The sequence below is a fragment of the Arctopsyche grandis genome, unplaced genomic scaffold (assembly GCF_051622035.1).
Source record: "Arctopsyche grandis isolate Sample6627 unplaced genomic scaffold, ASM5162203v2 HiC_scaffold_360, whole genome shotgun sequence".
In the NCBI taxonomy this organism is placed as follows: domain Eukaryota; kingdom Metazoa; phylum Arthropoda; class Insecta; order Trichoptera; family Hydropsychidae; genus Arctopsyche; species Arctopsyche grandis.
The window spans coordinates 10,001-27,500 of NW_027518519.1; the positions used below are offsets into that span (position 1 = coordinate 10,001).

The 17,500-nt window shown below is 35.5% G+C and overlaps 2 non-coding genes and 1 pseudogene across 2 annotated transcripts; all 3 read left to right on the forward strand.

Moving 5' to 3' along the window:
- The first annotated feature begins 14,052 nt into the window (after window positions 1-14,052).
- On the forward strand, window positions 14,053-15,986 carry LOC143922097 (small subunit ribosomal RNA). The gene has a single exon (XR_013261551.1). It is a non-coding gene; the product is annotated as a small subunit ribosomal RNA (ribosomal RNA).
- A 198-nt stretch (window positions 15,987-16,184) lies between these two features.
- On the forward strand, window positions 16,185-16,346 carry LOC143922095 (5.8S ribosomal RNA). The gene has a single exon (XR_013261549.1). It is a non-coding gene; the product is annotated as a 5.8S ribosomal RNA (ribosomal RNA).
- A 435-nt stretch (window positions 16,347-16,781) lies between these two features.
- Window positions 16,782-17,500, forward strand: part of LOC143922094 (large subunit ribosomal RNA) — a pseudogene marked incomplete at its 3' end in the record, with an annotated part of 3,653 nt that continues 2,934 nt past the window's right edge.

Genomic DNA, 17,500 nt, shown 5'->3' on the forward strand with positions numbered 1-17,500 from the left:
ATTCTAATTTCATTCAATATATTTTTATTTTTACCATTCAACCACACCATTTTTGCTTTATTCACATTCAACTTTAATTTATTTTCACACAACCAGTCATTCACATAATTTAATTCTATATTTAAAATCTCAGACATTACATCAACATTCTTTCCAATTATATATGTATATATATCAATGTATCATCTGCAAACAAATGTATATTACACATCTTAATTACCCTTACAATATCATTTATATATAATATAAATAATAAGGGTCCCAATTTGGACCCTTGCGGCACTCCATGAGGTGTTACAAATTCAGAGGATAACACCTTATCAATTTTTACTATTTGCCTTCTATTATTTAAGTATGATTGAAGCCACTTTAATACTATACCATTTATTCCTAACTTATATATAATTTTTGTAATAAAATATTCCTATCTACTGTCTCGAACGCTCGCTTAAAATCTAGAAAAACTGCTCCAACAACCATGCTAGATTCATCCATCGCCTCCATCCAATCAGAAACCACCAATTGGATAGCGGTTTCTGTTGAATGTTTCACTCTTCAAGTCCAGACTGTTCCACAACCAAACAATCATTTATACTAATGAACTCTTTCAATTGAATCATAACGATTTCCTCCAGCATCTTCTCAACAATTGGTAACATATTGATGGGCCTCATTTCACTGGCTTTATGTGTGCCAGTAACCTTTGGTACCGGTACAATAGTAGACACCCTCCATGCATCCGGGACGGATCCCACTTCTAACGATTCATTTATTAATTTCAGTAACTGAGGTCCAACCATGTCCCAATATGTACATACATACAGAAACGAAGTCTTCTTGTGATCATGCGAAATTTAAATCACCCGTTCAATGGGTTGCAGCGTACCATGGCGGAAATTCTCTGCCCTCGCTAAGCTCCCGTGAAATATACTTATCTATCCCTTAGTCCATATATTTATTTATTTAAATTGGCACCCATATACATAGTGAAAGAAGGCAGTACAGTGAGACAAAAAAGATATAAATAAAAATTAAAATATTGTATTCCAAGTACAGTGAGCACCACATGGCAATATAATGAAAACGAGTGTGCTTTTCACGAAAAAATTCAACTATAATTCTTGTATCAATGTGCTGAAAATAAAAATCATTAGATTTAATAAACAGGAAGTGGGATTTTTTGCTCGTAGAAAGGTCAAAAATGTTGTAGCCACGATTCTGTCCGCACCCCTGAACCTATCGAGTTGAAAATTTGATATTTATCGCGTATAATACTGATAGTGATTTTACTATGTATGTACATAAGTAGAACTATTGTCTTTTGCAAGTTTCCGTACATTTGCGCTCAATTTGTATCGAAAATGCTGTCATAGCTATTAGTATTTCATAATGCTGCAATATCGAAGTTTGTTTTTTGACTTTCTTATATTCCTCAAATACATGTATAGAGTCATGGGTTCGTCACATCCGAGTTTTTTTACTTTCTTCCGGACTAATTTATCAAATTTTATTGCATACATAACCTCCTCTATTTTAATTAAAATTTAAAAAATTGTTTTTTTTTCATTAGAATTTTAAAATGTTTATCGTGTTCTTTTTTTTTCCTTCTTATTTGTGTTTTTTTTCTTTTTCGTTTATTTCTTTTTTTTTGTGTTATTTATATGTTTGGCCGCAGTGTCGTTTAAGTTAATTTTAAAAGATTAAAAGTTAATTTTTCTTTACAGGTCCATGGGTGTGTGTGTGTGTATTTACTCATTCACTCACTCACTTCATTAATATCTGTCTATGATGTATGTATAATGAGCTCATTGACAACTCGCGAGCTTCACATATAATCGATCTGGTGTAATTCAGGGGTCCGCTTTAGGCCCTTTACTATTTACAATACTCATTAATAATCTCCCTAGAGTGTTACGCAATGCTCCATGTCTCTTGTTTGCAGACGACGTTAAATTATTCTTTGCTGTGAGGGATGAGAGGCAAGGCCTCTCTCCTTCGAGCGCATATTAACGCTGTCTTGGAGTTCGGTTCCAGTTTAGGACTTGAACTTTTAATATTAGTATATGTGCAAATTATGAGCTATGGACGTTCACATTCGCTCGCTATTGTCACGGATATTCCATCGGATCCGTCTCGTTGAAGCGTGTGGAATCTATGGTCGATTTGGGTCTTATTATAAAGTTTATTATAAATTATAAAGTTATTATGTAAAAAGGAAAAATGGCGCTGCAGGCGAAAATTTTTTTCCAAACATCTTTACATCGTCGACAAAAATCGTCAATCAAACTGTATCACTAAAAAAATACTATCAATTGACTTATTTTCTACCGACTGTCTTTTTACTTTATCTATGTATGTACATACATACATATGTACATATGTGCATATGTACGTCGTAACGATAGATGAAGTATTGTGATCATGTGAAAATTCGAACTCAAAATCGATCACTGATAACGTTTTCACGATCTAGATGTATGTATGTATGTGTCTGTGTGTCTGTATTTTGGGGATTTTTTAAACACCGTTTGTCCTATCGAACTGATACTTAGTATCGATAACTGAAATTCTTATCGATACGACGTCATTTTTTTTTTACATACCTCCTTTGCATTACATTAATTATTATGTTGATCAGAAATGGCACCTCCCTTATGGGTATTAAGACTTTGAGTCCAATTATCTCCCAAACCACTAACCGAATCAGACTGAAATTTTTTCACATGTACATAATATAAATTATAAATTTTATACCGTAATATATTTTTTTTAAATATTTTAACCTCAACAAGAATTATTACTTTTACTCTAGAAGATCGATAATTTATTTTATCTCGGAAACCTTTCGGAGTATCGAACTGACATTTCATATCTAGCATTACATATAAACTGGATGCCATGTTATATATATATATATATATATATATATATATATATATATATATATATATATATATATATATATATATATATATATATATATATATATATATATAATTCTGTGAACACCCGTTAGCCGGAAGTGGCAGTTTACTCTTGTTCGATATTTCTTCCACTATTTTTATCGATTCAGGTATAATTCTTGTATCAATGTGATGAAAAGAACCAGAAGTGGGATTTTTTCCATTTAGAAAAGTCAAAAAAGTTGTGACCCCGCGGGTTTTTCCACACCCCTGAACGTATCAAGCTGAAAATTTATATTTGTATTCTCTATGTACTATGTGGCTTCGATTTGATAAGGTTTTGGTCAGGACGCAATGCTATTAAACAACTAAAACTTTTTTTGGACCGAATTCGTCACACATGAGGATTAAATCCACCTCACTCGTTATTTTGTGAGAGATTGGACGTCCGCAAACAAAGATTTGAGAGATATGATCAGTTGTGATTGAACTGATTCATTAAAATATTAATTTAAAACCTTTCTTGAAAACAAACAACAAATACGAACTTTCAGAAAAACATACGTAACACATCTGTTTCTGAGATAAAATAAAGTGGGGCAGACCTCTCTAACAATTCGCTCCATGAGATGAATTGTAATACCATTATTATTTTATTGGCCACCGAGGTATCCAGTGGTAACATAAGATATGAACGTAGCATTTATAGATCCATAGTATCTGATTGATCATTGAATTCGTACTATTTTTTTCTAAATTCACACTATTCCTAAATTTTATGGGGCTCCAGTGCCCCCCCATGCCCCCGCCCAAAATGACTACAAAGAAATATGAACTCTTTAAATGATACTGAACTATTATATGTCAGATTTATTTATTCACAATATTGAAGGGTGAACTGGTTGCTTTTTTTTTACATACATATATCTATTCCATAATTCATTTATTGATACTGATATTTTTTCACATTTGTTTTAGTTAATAAATAAGTTTAAAATTTAATGTTTGGAGGAAGAATAAACATACATACATACATATTTATTTTCACTTCTCTAATAGTAGTAGTTGTGCCAGAGACTTGGGTATACTGGATTCCAAACTGTAATTTTAATGAACATATTAATCATATTGTTACTAAATCTTATAAACTCTTGGGATTTATAAGCCCTTTAAAAACCCCCATACTCTGATTCTACTCTATTACAGTTTGGTTCGTAGTAATATGGAGTATGCCTCAATCATATGGTCTCCCTATTACCAAACTCACATTGGCAGCGTTAACACTAGAGGTATCTACCGCGGTATTTGATAGATCTATCAAATACCGCGTGTTCGAACGCTATTTCTTGTTTTCCAAGGCCGGATAGATCTATCAAATACCGCGGTAGATACCTCTAGTGTTAACGCTGCCATTGAGCATTTAGAGACAATCCAGAAGCGTTTTTTGCGCCATTTCTCCTATGAGACTGGTCTTAAAAAACTGTTACCATCTTATAATGACAGACTTTCTTTTTTCCATACTGCAAGTTTGTCTCAGCGCAGAAGGGTTTCTGATTTGTTAATTTTATATAAGATTGCTAATTGTATTCTTGACACATCTGTTTTAAGTGAGATTGACTTTAACGTTAATGCCCGATTCACCAGATGCACAAATCTTTTTTATCCACCAATTTGTCAAAGCAACACTTCTTTCAATAGTGCAATCGTTCGTGTATGCCGTATTTACGATAGCTTAGATGATTGTCCTGACCTCTTTAGTGACTCTTTTAGTATTTTTAGGACAAAGGTGTAGACAATAATATGTGGTTGATTTGCTTCTTCACCTTCATTGTCTTTCTTTTTCTTTTTTACTTTATCTGTTTCTTTTCTTTTTTTAAAATCTTGATGTTTTTGTAATTACATACCTCCTTTATTTTACTTTTTTATATCACCATGTGGTTCTCACCGTAAATGGAATATTATATTTTTGTCTGTGTTTATTATTATTTTTTGTCTCACTATACAACTTTCTTTTTATATTTTATTCTGTATGTGTGCCTATTTAAATAAATAAATAAAAGTAGATATGTTACAAGCTTTTTGTAGGCTTCACGCTCTGTATGTTCTTTTACGAGCTTTTTACGAGGCTTTCTAATTATCCACCAAAGCGCTCAACGGGTTGGGATGAAACTACTTTTTTTTTACAGACCTCTTCTTATTTCGCCTTATTTTATTTTTTACATGGTATTAATACATCGATTCAAGCTGTCGTCAACGCCGACGGGGACTGTGTTGTCATAGAAATAATCAGTCAATGACACTCTCCATATAATATTCCATCGCCGAACATCTCGCGTTGTGTTATAAATAATTAAAACGATGTTATAATATGATATGTAATACATTAATAATAATATTGTAATATATATTATTGATACGTATATGTACGTAAACGAAGTGCTGGTCGACTATGATCATATTGATTACGGCCAAATCCAGTCAACCCCAGTGGAGACGCGCGGCGCGGGATTTCCCCCGACTCGCGCGTCTGACGTTAGCTCCGCCGATCTCAGGTTAGTTAGTGTCGTTTCAACTGTGGTGCAGTCTAGTTTGGTTGTAGTGTAGTGTAGTCTAGTGTAGTCTAGTGTAGTTTAGTTTAGTTTGGTTGTATCTAATTGTTAATATCATTTATCAATAAAACTTGACGTTTCAATCACACGATCGAAAAGTTCAAATGGCCACATTCACATACCAATTTCATGGCTATGTATATTCATATATTTCAGATACACAATATCGTACTGTGGTGGCCTACTCTCAAATGCATTTTGTTCGAAATTAACAACTGAAAACACCGACTTCGAGCCCGCTCACGTCCGGTCATTATTTGCACAGTTCACTGGAATATTAGGGTGAGTATGATAACAATTAACAATTAACACATGTTATCTGTAATTGTGAATGTAGTTTATCAATAAATCACAAACGTCTTAACGCCGTTATTACAATTTTTTTTTGTGTTCGACGGTGATAAAGTCATATTATTGTTATAAGCTTTTTATCTAAACTTTAACCAAACTTCAAAGATTTGTTATTGACCTTTACAGGCTATCGAAACGATTGACAGAGGAGAGAGAGAGCATTTTTGAACCGGATATAATATTTGGGACGCTGTAAACAATATTGTATACTCATGTGCAGAAATAATTTTAAACAATGGAAGGTTCCAGCACAAATGGTTAGTCTAAATAATGATAAATGACTAATATCTCTCCGGAACGAGATTACCGATGAGCAATTATGTGTGTATGTACGTATGCATGCATGTATGTATGTATAATGTACACATATGATTTTATTTATTTTTTAGACGAATAAAATTTCCCTCGGCGACGTCGGCGTCTCGACGGAAGCGCGCACACACTTGTATTGTGAACATAATTGAACAAGTGTGTGAACATAATTGAACATCGTATATCTATTTTGATAGCTACTGATCCACTGATCGTTTCTAATTTACAAATTTAATTTAATTTTGTTAGTAATCATAGTCTTATATTATTCTAATGTTAACGTTATAGCATAATAGGAAAAAGAGGTCTAAAACCTATTTACAATTCTTATACATTTATGTGTGTATGTACGTATGCATGCATGTATGTATGTATAATGTACACATATGATTTTATTTATTTTTTGGATGAATAAAATTTCACTCGGCGACGTCGGCGTCTCGACGGAAGCGCGCACACACTTGTATTGTGAACATAATTGAACAAGTGTGTGAACATAATTGAACATCGTATATCTATTTTGATAGCTACTGATCCACTGATCGTTTCTAATTTACAAATTTAATTTAATTTTGTTAGTAATCATAGTCTTATATTATTCTAATGTTAACGTTATAGCATAATAGGAAAAAGAGGTCTAAAACCTATTTACAATTCTTATACATTTATGTGTGTATGTACGTATGCATGCATGTATGTATGTATAATGTACACATATGATTTTATTTATTTTTTGGATGAATAAAATTTCACTCGGCGACGTCGGCGTCTCGACGGAAGCGCGCACACACTTGTATTGTGAACATAATTGAACAAGTGTGTGAACATAATTGAACATCGTATATCTATTTTGATAGCTACTGATCCACTGATCGTTTCTAATTTACAAATTTAATTTAATTTTGTTAGTAATCATAGTCTTATATTATTCTAATGTTAACGTTATAGCATAATAGGAAAAAGAGGTCTAAAACCTATTTACAATTCTTATACATTTATGTGTGTATGTACGTATGCATGCATGTATGTATGTATAATGTACACATATGATTTTATTTATTTTTTGGATGAATAAAATTTCACTCGGCGACGTCGGCGTCTCGACGGAAGCGCGCACACACTTGTATTGTGAACATAATTGAACAAGTGTGTGAACATAATTGAACATCGTATATCTATTTTGATAGCTACTGATCCACTGATCGTTTCTAATTTACAAATTTAATTTAATTTTGTTAGTAATCATAGTCTTATATTATTCTAATGTTAACGTTATAGCATAATAGGAAAAAGAGGTCTAAAACCTATTTACAATTCTTATACATTTATGTGTGTATGTACGTATGCATGCATGTATGTATGTATAATGTACACATATGATTTTATTTATTTTTTGGATGAATAAAATTTCACTCGGCGACGTCGGCGTCTCGACGGAAGCGCGCACACACTTGTATTGTGAACATAATTGAACAAGTGTGTGAACATAATTGAACATCGTATATCTATTTTGATAGCTACTGATCCACTGATCGTTTCTAATTTACAAATTTAATTTAATTTTGTTAGTAATCATAGTCTTATATTATTCTAATGTTAACGTTATAGCATAATAGGAAAAAGAGGTCTAAAACCTATTTACAATTCTTATACATTTATGTGTGTATGTACGTATGCATGCATGTATGTATGTATAATGTACACATATGATTTTATTTATTTTTTGGATGAATAAAATTTCACTCGGCGACGTCGGCGTCTCGACGGAAGCGCGCACACACTTGTATTGTGAACATAATTGAACAAGTGTGTGAACATAATTGAACATCGTATATCTATTTTGATAGCTACTGATCCACTGATCGTTTCTAATTTACAAATTTAATTTAATTTTGTTAGTAATCATAGTCTTATATTATTCTAATGTTAACGTTATAGCATAATAGGAAAAAGAGGTCTAAAACCTATTTACAATTCTTATACATTTATGTGTGTATGTACGTATGCATGCATGTATGTATGTATAATGTACACATATGATTTTATTTATTTTTTGGATGAATAAAATTTCACTCGGCGACGTCGGCGTCTCGACGGAAGCGCGCACACACTTGTATTGTGAACATAATTGAACAAGTGTGTGAACATAATTGAACATCGTATATCTATTTTGATAGCTACTGATCCACTGATCGTTTCTAATTTACAAATTTAATTTAATTTTGTTAGTAATCATAGTCTTATATTATTCTAATGTTAACGTTATAGCATAATAGGAAAAAGAGGTCTAAAACCTATTTACAATTCTTATACATTTATGTGTGTATGTACGTATGCATGCATGTATGTATGTATAATGTACACATATGATTTTATTTATTTTTTGGATGAATAAAATTTCACTCGGCGACGTCGGCGTCTCGACGGAAGCGCGCACACACTTGTATTGTGAACATAATTGAACAAGTGTGTGAACATAATTGAACATCGTATATCTATTTTGATAGCTACTGATCCACTGATCGTTTCTAATTTACAAATTTAATTTAATTTTGTTAGTAATCTAATGTTATTCTAATGTTAACGTCACTAAAAATGAATGCATAAATATTGTTACATGTATGAATTGTGTATGTATAAATATATACTCACACATAGATACACATGTGTGTGTACATTTATTTTAATTTTAATTTTTATCTTGTAATATAATGAAATATAAAGACGATGGAGGGATTTTTCAAATGTTGTCACGACGATACAACTAAAAAGTTAACATTCTAATATTTATGCATAAATATTGTTTATTATATGTAGTGTATTGTTATATGTATGTATAAATATATGTATATGTAGACACACACACACACACACACACACACACACACACACACACACGTGTGTGTGTGTATATAACAAATATATTAAAAAAGATATCAGTTCTTACATATATGTATAATCTATAATAATTTAAAAACAACAAACATATTAAAAAATATAAATATTTATTTTTCCTAAAAATTATTTTTTAAAAAAATATTTTATTCTTAAATTTAAAAAAAAAAGATATCAGTTCTTACATATATGTATAATCTATAATAATTTAAAAACAACAAACATATTAAAAAATATATATATTTATTTTTCCTAAAAATTATTTTTTAAAAAAATATTTTATTCTTAAATTTAAAAAAAAAAAAAGATATCAGTTCTTACATATATGTATAATCTATAATAATTTAAAAACAACAAACATATTAAAAAATATATATATTTATTTTTCCTAAAAATTATTTTTTAAAAAAATATTTTATTCTTAAATTTAAAAAAAAAAGATATCAGTTCTTACATATATGTATAATCTATAATAATTTAAAAACAACGAACATATTAAAAAATATATATATTTATTTTTCCTAAAAATTATTTTTTAAAAAAATATTTTATTCTTAAATTAAAAAAAAAAAGATATCAGTTCTTACCAGTGGCGGGCGGTGACTTTTCAAACAAGGGATGCTGTCCCTTGTTTGAAAAAAAAAACCGACCAATTTATTTTTTAAAATTTAATTTTATTCTTCGTTCCTTTTTACAAAATTCATCGATAACCGCATCATAGAATTTTTTATTGTTTTTTAAATTTGACATTATTTTCTTTTCGATTGCAATTAAAGCAAGACCAGAGAGTCTTTCTTCACTTTGACTACTTCTGGTGAACGTTTTAATTCTTTTCATAGTCGAAAATGATCGTTCAGCCGATGCGCTCGTGGAAGGTATCGTACAAATTAATTGTATTAAACTAAATACTTGTTCCAAAACGTCTATTAGATCATCTTTCACAATTAATTCCTTTACGTCATTTATAGATTTCAAATGAAAATCTTGCGTTGAGTACATGTAAATTAATTCGCTTTTTAATTTCATAAAATCAAAGTATTTTCCATAAGTTAGGTGGAGTGATTTAAATAGGAAATCTGGAAAATTATTTTCATATTCTTTAAATTTTTTGACGTTAAAAAATTCGAGAAATTTTAAATTTTCGATATCTCGAAATCGATTGGTTGTATTTACTGAAAGAGTTTCTAAAATTTCAGAATAGTGAAGTTTATACGTTGTTTTCACATCTTCTTCACATTCAGCATATTTTCTTTTTCTATTAAAATTTTTAGTTATTACTTTGTTCCACAATGAATCAAAATCTTCTTTTTTGTTATCTAAATATTTTACAAATTTTTTAATTTCACTTACGCAATACGATATGTCAAAGGTTTTTTTTTGTAAAATTTCAAATAAAAAATCTGCCGAATTAAATATTGCAGAAAATAAATGCAAATTGAAATTGAATTCAAACTCTTTTAAATAACGATGAAGGACTTCAGCATTTATGACAGCATCAGTATCCCATTCGTCTTCATCATTAATTATTTGATTAAATATTTCCATTAATTCTGTTTGATATTCTAATATCATATTTAAAATTTTGCTATTGTAGTTCCATCGTGTAGGGGCAGCAGTGGGAAATCGTTTTTTTATTTGACAATCGAGAAGGGAAATTCTTCTTGAAGACTTACAAAAAAAAGTTGAAAATGACAACATACGGCTGAAAAAACGTTTGCATCCGGATATATGTTTAACAGATTGCGACAAAACTAAATTCAATCTGTGAGCGTAACAATGGACAAATAAAGAATTAGGACAAATATCTCGAATTTTTCGTTGCACTCCATTATGCTCCCCGGACATTACAGCCGCTCCATCGTACGTTTGTGCAATTAATTTGTCCAAACAACCAAATTCTTCCAAGGTCTCACGTATGTGCTGAAAAAGAGCATTAGCTGTTCTATTGGGACTAACATCGACAAATCCAACAAATCTCTCCTGAATTTCATTGTTTTCATCTACATATCTAAAAATAGTAGATAGCTGAGCTTTGCGACTGATATCTGTAGATTCGTCCACAATTATGGAAACAAATTTTGATGCACGTATTTCAGTTTTAATCTCATCTAGCAAGACTTTTGATATTGCGGATACCAAGTCATTTTGTATATGGTTCGATAGTCCAGTAAACACCGTAGAGTTATCTAAATGAGTTTTCAATTTTATGTCTGATTCACTCAACAGATACAGCAACTCAATATAATTCCCTCTATTTTCCGATTCCTGGTGTTCAAAATGTCCTCGTAAAGGTTGTTCTTGTTTTGCTAAAAAACAGATCGCGCTTATTAATTTCGACAAAATGTATCTATTTGCAGTAACTTCTTTGTTGTGCATTTCAATATTTGCTTTAAATTGAGCACTTAAAAAATTTTCTATACGAGGTCCCTTTCCAAATTTTTTAAATTGAGCAGCAGAACATATGTGAGCTTGAGAACATTCATGTCTCTTGCGCGATTTACTTAAATTGTTTAGGTCAGAAAATCCAAATTTACTCCAGACATTCACTTCTTGAGAAAATAAAATACATGGCCAACAGAATAATTTCGTTAAGTGAGCACATCCACAAATCCATGAAATTTTTTCGTATGTTTCTGTGTTAAAATACCTTTTAAATGTTTTTGTTTTAGACTGAATATTTAATATTGGTGTGGGTTTGGGGCTCTTAACAATAATCTCCTTTTCATTAAATGGGAGAGAAGCAAATCTTCTTTTCAGCACATTTTCAATTAAACAATTGCAATTATTATTGATCTCGACGACAAGTCCACTCTCATTGTTATTTTCGATATCCATATTAAAGGCAATAATGAAAACTCGTAAGTAGTGGAACAGTAAACTAAAAATAAAGTTAGACGAAACTAATTTAAATGAAAACTTAATTCAAAAGTAAAAAATAACCAACTTACAGTATAAATGATTAACTTCGTCTAAAGAAATGAATCGGCTAGCTTTTTGATAAATAACTTGGGGCGTAGCGTGCGGAAATATCGATCAACAGCGGCTTCCAAGTGAAACTCAATAGATAAGCAAACAGAGAAACCGAATCCACCGTAGAGGTTAAACAAGTGTCAACGCGTCCGCGCGAATAAGACAGCCTCATAGTGCGCATGCGCAAATGGGATCGGTCTTGACTCCGAATCCATGACGCGCGCGCACTTCACTCAGCGTCTACTCGCCAGCGTCACTCGCCTGTGGCCGGCCTATGCGAATGCGGCCTATGCGAATCCTTAATAAAAATTATCAAAAGATCCTATATAATGCATCATGTAACAAAAAACACGTGATATGTGAAATATATATCATATACTACATCATAATCACGTACATCACTAAGAATACATCGAAGCGAAATTCAAATATTTATTAAAAATACTCTTGGCTTTTTAAAGTTATAGGGGATGCGCCGCATCCACCGCATCCATGGACCGCACGCCACTGGTTCTTACATATATGTATAATCTATAATAATTTAAAAACAACAAACATATCAAAAAATATATATATTTATTTTTCCTCAAAATTATTTTTTAAAAAAATATTTTATTCTTAAATTTAAAAAAAAAAGATATCAGTTCTTACATATATGTATAATCTATAATAATTTAAAAACAACGAACATATTAAAAAATATATATATTTATTTTTCCTAAAAATTATTTTTTAAAAAAATATTTTATTCTTAAATTAAAAAAAAAAAGATATCAGTTCTTACATATATGTATAATCTATAATAATTTAAAAACAACAAACATATTAAAAAATATAAATATTTATTTTTCCTAAAAATTATTTTTTAAAAAAATATTTTATTCTTAAATTAAAAAAAAAAAAAAGATATCAGTTCATACATATATGTATAATCTATAATAATTTAAAAACAACAAACATATCAAAAAATATATATATTTATTTTTCCTCAAAATTATTTTTTAAAAAAATATTTTATTCTTAAATTTTTAAAAAAAAATATCAGTTCTCACATATATATCTATAATAATTTAATAACAACAAATATATTTTAAAAAATATATATGTATATTTATTTTTCTTCGAAATTTTTTTTTAAAAATTTTTTTTTTCTTAAATTTTTTTAAAAAAAATATCATTTCTTGTCTTAACCCCTTCGCACACCCCGCCAAAACGCAAACTATCCCCATTATTTTTTTGTTTATTATTTCTCTCGCAAAATAGCGTAACGGTACGTGAAACATTCGCAGCTCTAGTTCATACCACCCACTGTACAACGAGCCGGCGATACGACCTGTGTGAATACATGCTGATAGTCGCTCGTCCGATACTCAACGTCAACGCGTACGCGATCGCGGCCTTCGTCAGAAGGCGTCCGCGCAACAACGCGTTAACCGTAAAGACATATGCGGCGCCGCCCACTCGTTTTTGAATGAGAAAAGCGCGCATACGTTTGAACAGTAATATCGTGCACTCTCTAGTTCCGCGCGAGCAGAGACACAGAATTATAAGAGAAGAGAGCGATTCGTCGCTCTCACACGAACTTCGTCAGCTCGTTTCGAACGAGTCCGACGCGTGCTTTTCTCGAATTGACGGTCGAACTTTCTGTATATACGTTAAAATATCATGTTTGTATATATGTTTTTGTATATATATAAAAAAAAAATTACACATGCGCACACACACTATGTATTCTTAAAATATGTATGTATGTATGTATGTGCATACGTATGATACGTATGCATGCGTGTGTCACTGTATGCATGTGTATAAACTTGTATACATATATATATAATATATATACCGTGATGTTTTAAATAATAATAACATTCAAGGAGATCATGCGACGTCGTCCGCGTCGGGTTACGCCGGCCGGACGGTGCTCATCAGAGTATGTACGTGTATGTACGCATGTGTACGAACGGCTCACGCCGTTGTATATACTGCGCTACTACGCGACACAAGCGCGCAGCTCCCTGGTTGATCCTGCCAGTAATCATATGCTTGTCTCAAAGACTAAGCCATGCAAGTCTCAGTATAAGCCGAATTAAGGTGAAACCGCGAATGGCTCAATATATCAGTTTTGGTTCCTTAGATCGTACACAGTTACTTGGATAACTGTGGCAATTCTAGAGCTAATACATGCAAACGAAGTTCCGACCGGTGACGGAAGGAATGCTTTTATTAGATCAAAAACCAATCGGCGGATCGCGGGCTTGCTCGCGTCCGCCGCACTCAGAGATGACTCTAGATAACTTTGAGCCGATCGCACGGTCTAGCACCGGCGACGCATCTTTCAAATGTCTGCCTTATCAACTGTCGATGGTAGTTTATGCGACTACCATGGTTGTCACGGGTAACGGGGAATCAGGGTTCGATTCCGGAGAGGGAGCCTGAGAAACGGCTACCACATCCACGGAAGGCAGCAGGCGCGCAAATTACCCACTCCCGGCACGGGGAGGTAGTGACGAAAAATAACGATACGGGACTCTTATGAGGCCTCGTGATCGGAATGATTACACTTTAAATCCTTTAACGAGGATCCATTGGAGGGCAAGTCTGGTGCCAGCAGCCGCGGTAATTCCAGCTCCAATAGCATATACTAAAGTTGTTGCGGTTAAAAAGCTCGTAGTTGAAATTGTGTCCTGCGGCGTCGGTCTACCGATTGCGGTACGACAGGCGCGTCAGCGGGGCTTCTCGCCGGTGCGTGTCTTCCGCCGGCACGTCGTCGTCGGTCCTCACGGGCAGGCGGCGCGTCGAGGCGGGCCCTCGCGGCTGTTTACTTTGAACAAATTAGAGTGCTCAAAGCGGGCTTACATTTGCCTGAATATTGTGCGCATGGAATAATAGAATAGGACCTCGGTTCTGTTTTGTTGGCTTTCTGATACCAGAGGTAATGATTAATAGGGACAACTGGGGGCATTCGTATTGCGACGTTAGAGGTGAAATTCTTGGATCGTCGCAAGACGGACTAAAGCGAAAGCATTTGCCAAAGGTGTTTTCATTAATCAAGAACGAAAGTTAGAGGTTCGAAGGCGATTAGATACCGCTGTAGTTCTAACCATAAATGATGCCAGCCAGCGATCCGCCGAAGTTTTTTACGTTGATTCGGTGGGCAGCTCCCGGGAAACCAAAGCTTTCGGGCTCCGGGGGGAGTATGGTTGCAAAGCTGAAACTTAAAGGAATTGACGGAAGGGCACCACCAGGAGTGGAGCCTGCGGCTTAATTCGACTCAACACGGGAAAACTCACCAGGCCCGGACACTGGAAGGATTGACGGATTAACAGCTCTTTCTCGATTCGGTGGGTGGTGGTGCATGGCCGCTCTTAGTTGGTGGAGCGATTTGTCAGGTTAATTCCGGTAACGAACGTAACTCTAGCCTATTAAATAGACGTACCCCCGATATCACGAGGTGCCGCGGCAGCGTCGTCGTTCTGCGGCGGCGCGCGCGGTCTTCAACTATCGGCGTACAATGATAATCTTCTTAGAGGGACCGGCGGTATATATAGCCGCACGAGATTGAGCAATAGCAGGTCTGTGATGCCCTTAGATGTCCTGGGCCGCACGCGCGCTACACTGAAGGGATCAGCGTGTCCTCCTTGGCCTAACGGCCCGGGTAACCCGTTGAAACCCCTTCGTGATAGGGATTGGGGTTTGCAATTCTCCCCCATGAACGAGGAATTCCTAGTAAAAGCGGGTCACCAGCTCGCGTTGATTGCGTCCCTGCCCTTTGTACACACCGCCCGTCGCTACTACCGATGGATGATTTGGTGAGGTCTTCGGACTGGTGCGCGGAAGCCACTTTGTGGGCATCCGACGCGTCGGAAAGTTTGACCGAATTTGATCATTTAGAGGAAGTAAAAGTCGTAACAAGGTTTCCGTAGGTGAACCTGCGGAAGGATCATTTCCTGTGTACCATTAAATATGTACGTTTCGTGTAGAGTGTTTAAATTCTATTCACTATACGCACACAAACGAACGTTTTTAACACGCACAAACACTTGTTGTGGGAGTGCGCGTCAAGAGACGCGCGCACAATTTTTTTTTTCAAACAGAAAAAACAAACTTACGTTACTTATTTTTGAAACTAATTTTTTTAAATGATTACCCTGATCGGCGGATCACTAGGCTCGTGGGTCGATGAAGAACGCAGCTAAATGCGCGTCAGAGTGTGAACTGCAGGACACATGAGCATCGACATTTCGAACGCACATTGCGGTCCGAGCAAGACTTTTTTTGTCGACGGACCACTCCTGTTTGAGGGTCGCGCACGCATAACGCACCAGACTGTCGGCCGCCGCCGAAACTCGGCGGCCGACGAGCGATGTCGGCGTCTCGACACCGACGCGCGCGCGCACACTCGTGTGTGTGCGCGTGTACGTGTGTCGAGTCCGATCAAGTCAAGCGAAACTTAGCGTACGCAGAGGGGACGGAGGAGAGACGCCGTCGTTCTAGCGTCGATCGCCGCGTCTCCGCCGCCGTTTCGGCGGCGGCGACGTCGGGCGCCGGGAAAACGCGCGTTTTTTCGCGCGTCGACTCGGTGCGATCGTGCGTTGACGATGTTTACGACTTTACGCGCGTTCTCGTCATCACTCCGGTTCGCACTCTCCGCGTGCGCTCGAGAGCGCTCCCACACATATATACATATATATATATATATATATTTATATATATTATACGTATTATGTAAAATTTTGTTTGTCGACCTCAAATCAGGAGAGATCACCCGCCGAACTTAAGCATATCAGTAAGCGGAGGAAAAGAAACTAACGAGGATTCCCCGAGTAGCGGCGAGCGAAACGGGAAGAGCCCAGCGCTGAATCCTGCCGCCCCGGCGGGCGGCCGGGAAATGTAGCGTTCGGGAGGAGATTTTAATTTACTCGCGCGGTCATTAGTCACGGCGGCCAGTCCAAGTCCATCTTGAAGGGGGCCCCGCTTATCCATAGAGGGTGCCAGGCCCGTGGTGACGGTCGCCGGCCGCGACGGTCTCTCTCCCCAGAGTCGGGTTGCTTGAGAGTGCAGCCCTAAGCGGGTGGTAAACTCCATCTAAGGCTAAATACGACCACGAGACCGATAGCGAACAAGTACCGTGAGGGAAAGTTGAAAAGAACTTTGAAGAGAGAGTTCAAGAGTACGTGAAACCGATCAGGGGTAAACCTGTGGAACTCGAACGATCGAACGGGGAGATTCATTCATCGCCGTTCCGCGCGGGTCCGCGGCGGGGCGTTCGGCGGCGACGGTTCGTCCGTCGTCGCCGTCGCCCCGTCGCAGTCGGGCCTCCGGAGCGCGTGCACTTCTCCCTCAGTATAACACCGCGACCCGTTCGTCGCGGCGGTCGAACGCGCCGTGCGGTTGTCCCGCTGTCGCCGGTCAAACGGTGGCGGCGGAGCCGCGGCGTCGCGGCCGCCTGCGGACGGTAGA